Source organism: Alexandromys fortis, unplaced genomic scaffold (genome assembly GCF_014885135.2).
Source record: "Alexandromys fortis isolate MF-2015 unplaced genomic scaffold, M_Fortis_MF-2015_v1.1 scaffold_97, whole genome shotgun sequence".
Taxonomy (NCBI): Eukaryota; Metazoa; Chordata; class Mammalia; order Rodentia; family Cricetidae; genus Alexandromys; species Alexandromys fortis.
Window position 1 is genome coordinate 6,071,935 of NW_026067981.1, and position 5,393 is coordinate 6,077,327.

The window sequence follows — 5,393 nt, forward strand, 5'->3', positions numbered from 1 at the left end:
AGACCTCCCCCATCTGATGGTCATAAAGTATATACAAGAGTTCTCGTTATGTTTAACTTTGAGGTTTTGGAGCTCTTTATTACTCCAGCATAACCTAGCATATCCTGACTGATACAGTGGATGTGAGCACCTTGGAATATATTAAACATTATTCCTATTCAAATGAAGAAAAGGCTAGTTTTGAAAGCTCAAAAAAAAAAGCCATTTTTGTTCCATTTAGATTATTAAAACCATTCTTAGGAAAATAATCTTACAATCTTGTCTTTTTTGGGACCCTGTCCCTAGATGAAAAGTGACAAGCCATTGACAATTGCTGAGAGAGGAGGAATTAGCCTTTCCCAGGGATGAGAGAGGAGGAAGTAGCCTTTCCCAGGGATGAGGCTCCTCATGGATTATTCCAGGCCAAGTGTTCAGTCCTAAAATCATGCACAAACAGGCAACACTAAACAGACTCAGCTAGCTGTGCTCATATATTTACTCATATTCATACATATAGACCACATAATAAAGAGAAAGGGGCGATAAATTTGGGGTAGGGTCGTGGCAGAAGGGGCTGGAGAGAGGAGCTAGGGGAATGATGTAATACTTTAATTAAAAAAATAGATATCTTTTAACTAGTGGAAAATAGGATTATGTGTGCATGGTAGTGCCCTCATATTAAGTGTTCACAGGAAGACCAGAAACAATGTGTCACAATGTCCTTGCTGAACAAGAAATGAGCGATAATGCTTCCTCCTTTTCCTCCTCCTCCCCTTCCTCTTCTTCCTCTGCTCGCTCATTCTTCTTTTTCTCAGTCCGGACATTTTTTTGGTATCTGTTTTTAACTGCCGAGGAGAAATGCAGGCTTGAGGCCTAAGGGAAAACAGTCTCATAAAATCCTGAGAGGATGTGGGGCGGGGTCTTCTGCACCGAGTTTGCTTGCTCAGCGCGGCGATTGTGCTTCCCCTTTCTTTAATTGTGATGCTTTCTGTGGAAATGGATGCTGCAGTTCTTCAGAGCACCACGTACTCCCTGTCTGCCTGGCCCCTCGACACAGCTGTTATCTGCCAGACCCAGGTAGGCTTGCAATTCTTTCACGGTAACACGCAGACTTTAGGGAGAATTGATCGCTGATGGTAGCAACTAAAGCCAACACATTAGTATAAAAGTTTTTCAGAAGCACACATGTATTCAATTAGAATGCTTATAAGAGTATGAAACTTTAATGGTGTAGGCACCACGAGGAGAACCTAGAATCTGGGACTCAGCAGTCCCTGGAGGCTTTAAACATTTGTTTTCCAACTGTACCGAAGAAAAAGTAAAGCACCTAGCACTGGTGAAAACCTAAGCTGATAGTGGGCTAACTGAGAAGGCAAATGGCTTCAAGCATTTCTTCTAAAACTCCCCTTCTTTGCACTGCCTTTTCTTCTCATATTTTTATAGAATTAGAGCTAGACATAAATCAGCAGGAGCTAGATTTTCCATGTAACTGGCTCTTTGTTTTGATGGCAACCTTTAGTCTATACTTTGAAAAACATACACTATTGTTTTGCGAATCTATTTCAGTAAGAGTACCGAAAGGGGCTGAAGTGATGGCTTGCTGCTTAGGAACATGGGCTGGTCTTCCTTGGGAACCGGGCTCCATCCACATCCTCTGTGACATCAGTCCCAGTGGATCCATCTCACTCAGGAGACCATGACAGTCTGGATCAGGTGTGGAGAGCTGTGCCATCTGTGGTCCAGAGACCTAAGAACTATCCCTGGCATCTCTGCAATGTCCTCCAGAGCAAGGTCTAGTAGTCATTGTGATTTAACTTCCCAGTTCTTGAACAAGGGTGGGATTGTAGGTCATTTATCTGAGAAACATTATTCTCGTCTGTCTTACACTGAGTGGCATGGTTGAAACTTATATATTCACCATTCAGGGCAGTGGGACAACAAGGCTAATCTTGGAGAGTCTGAGAAGGGACTGAGCTAACTGCCTGCTTTATACCACGTGCCTGTGACTTGAGCAGTGGGCAGGCACCTCGAGTCCCACTTTGCTGGCAATAAAATTGAATCCCACACAGCTTACTGTTGTAGAAGGATACCAATGTGAGAGGTTGGCGGGGTGAGGGAACTGGCCAGAGCTGGAGGTCAGACTGGCCAGCTGTCTCCAGATCACCCTTGCACCCCCTCCTCCAAGTGCGGAGGCTCCGGAAAAATGTAAAGTTGAACATACAAAAACCCTCTCTGGAGATTGAATTGATGCCTGCCAGGGGGTAGAAGGGAATAAAAAGGGAATTTACAAATCCATCAGGGAAAAGGGAACATTACCGAGCAAAGAGAGCAAGTTATAAATGAAAAGGGGCGGGAAATTAATGGGGACAAAAATAGATTAGAATTTGATGTGCTCCACAGGGTTTATACCACTTCCCAAGCAATTAGGAATAAAATGATGGACTCCCCAAGCCGCTGTTCCCTGGAGGAAAAGAAGGGAAGGTTTTCATTTGGGAGTGGGGTGAGGATCCAAAGACATAGGCCATGAGCTAGGTGGCCAGCTGGCCAGGTTTTCTGTTCTATACATGTCCCAAATTTGTAAAGAAAATACATGTCCGGTGGGGGGCAAGGGCAGAAAGAAGGGGAGTCCCTAGGAACCGGTCTTTGCTGTCTCTCCTTTTGCAGGTCCAAGGAAAGAACAGTAGGAAATACCAAGTCTTTTCAGAGTGGACAGAGTATCTTGTGTGAGCACTGCTAACGTGATAACAACTAGTAGATGGACGGAAGGGACTCCATTATCCACTGACCACATTCCTGAAGACTCTTCACATGATCTGAGCCACAGAGGCTCTCGAGTTTGTAATCCCAGGACCGAGGAGATGGAGGCAGGAGGAAGGAATGTGGAGGCTAGCCAGTTTGTTATCCCAGGGTAGAGGAGACAGAGGCAGCAGGACCATGGAGGTCAGCTAGCTGGCCAGTTGAGCTGACTGAGTTCCAGCTTCAGAGAGTGGTCCTGTCTCAAAGAAGCTGCTGAGTGCTTTAGGAGGACAATAGTCTTTGACCTCTGGCCTCTACACACATGTACACACACAACTATGAAGAAATGTGAACATACACATGGGCGTGTACACACGCACACCCAAAGCAGAAAAAGAAGATGGAAATAAAATTGCTGGGCACACTGTGTTTAATGAACCCTTAGAGCAGACCTTCATCATTGGGTATCAGTTGGTCGTTGCACACTAATAAAAAAGGACTCCAATACCCCTAATGTAATAGTTGAATTTTCTGCATATTTGCCATTGTCCCCTCTGGTGTGTGATTCCAGGTGGTCCCCTCCAGGATACACGCTCCCTCTTTTGGTAATTAAAATACAAGCTGCACCTGCCAGAAAGATGCACCTTCCTGCTGTCCCCACGGAGGGATCTGAAAGTAAATTACAAGCAACACAGCCATCTCTCTGGACTCTAGGAGAGCATTTTTGTCATGAGAGCTATAGATGCAAAAGAACTTCTGTATCTTAAAGATACAAGTGTTTTTAAACCCGGATACATACTGCAGAGAAATAGAGGTGTCATGTCATGATACAGTTGTATAGGGCCACAGACAGCAAAGCTTTTATGGATTTTAATACATGCTATCATTTAGAGAGGCACTTGCTGTAGTAATTCATAAATGAAATAGTACTTTGATTTCTGTGTCTCTAAGAAATAAATGACAAGACCGAAGGCTTCACGTGTTAGTTTACGGCACTAGCTTGTGTTCTTATGAACTGGTGGTTTTATGCTGTTTTTTCAGGTACTGATATTTTTCTCATCAGTTAGCGTGCCCTTAATGGAGCTGCTAGACCTTTGTCACAGGCTGTTTTCTGCAAACGAGGGATGTGTTTAATGTCAGAGAACTACTGGTTTCCCCAGGCACACTGTACATTTTCCCCGTGTGCCAGGGAGCGGGAGAGTGGACGATGTCTGTGCTGGGTCTGAGGCAACTAGGAGCCAAGACCTGCATAAATATGGAACTTAATTACAGCAATGAAGGCCTTGGAGATGGCTCCTAAATAATTTCCCATTTAACCTCAAAATACTCCTATTAAACAAGAATCAAGTATAATTACAATATTGACATTTTATAGATGGAGCTGCTGGGGTAAAGTAATATCAATATTCATTAGGTCAAATCGAGGTCCCGTGGAGTCTACGACTCCAAACTATTATTTTATGATAATACAGTGACACTCCATTTATCTGTCACCATCAGAAGAAAGAGGCAGGTCACAGAAGTTAATTTTCAGTTAAATAAAACTTCCCTGTTAAATACCAATTTTAAAAAAATCTTCTATAAAACTTACACAAAAAAATGTGACTGAACACATAGTTATCATTTTCTTACTCAAGGGAATCCCTTAAAATGATGAATTGGAGCCAAAAAGGAGGGATGGATTTGCACTTATATGCATGTATGAAATCCTCAAACTCTAAAAATTATATTAATCAAATTCAGATATTAAACACAACAAACAAGAAAAAATTTTAATTAATAGGGGGTGGCTAACAGGGAATTTATAACTGTTGGAGCGGGCCCTTAGAGGGTTTGACCAAGTGATGGTCTGTGGTCTGCGGATTGGCGGCAGAAGCATAGCTCCTCAGAACTTACTGAAAAAGTCAACTCATGAGTGCATTGCCAGACCTCCTGAGGTAGTTTCTGCCCTGTCACATGGTAGACCCCTGCCCAGACCCCGGAAGGAGCAGGACTAGGGGCTGATTTGACAGCGTTGACTGGAACAGCCCAACAGAGAGATCAGGTGAACATAATACCATTAAACCAGGTGCCAGCACCATCCAGCACCTACCATGGGCAAAGCCCTGCTAAGGCAGCCAGCTAAGGTTCCTGCTACAGTCCTTAGGACAGAGAGGTTTGGGACTAGCTGTTTTCAGTGACACAATGTTTTGTTGTCTTTGTTTTTGTTTTATTTATTTATTTATCTATCTGTCTATTTATTTATTTATTTATTTAATTTTTTGGTTTGTTGTTTTGTCTTGTTTTAGACAGATACCCACACTGGAGCACCAGACTGAGCTCCCAAGGTCCCAATGAGGAGCAGAAGGAGGGAGAACATGAGCAAGGAAGTCAGGACCACGAGGGGTGCACCCATCCACGGAGACAGTGGGGCTGATCTATTGGGAGCTCATAAAGGCCAGCTGGTCTATGACTGAAAAAGCAAGGGATAAAACCGGACTCTCTGAACATGGCGGACAATGAGGACTGATGAGAAGCCAAGGACAATGGCACGGGGTTTTGGTCCTACTTCATGTTCTGGCTTTGTGGGAGCCTAACCAATTTGGATGTTCACCTTCCTAGACCTGGATGGAGGGGGGACGACCTTGGATTTTCCACGGGGCAGGGAACCCTGACTGCTATTTGGACTGTAGAGGGAG

The 5,393-nt window shown here is 43.9% G+C and overlaps 1 long non-coding RNA gene across 1 annotated transcript; it reads left to right on the forward strand.

Annotated features, from left to right (window-relative positions):
* Positions 1-549: 549 nt before the first annotated feature.
* LOC126511277 (uncharacterized) lies at positions 550-5,393 on the forward strand. Its single transcript, XR_007594636.1, has 3 exons — positions 550-1,056; positions 1,546-1,770; positions 5,004-5,393. It is a non-coding gene; the product is annotated as an uncharacterized lncRNA (long non-coding RNA).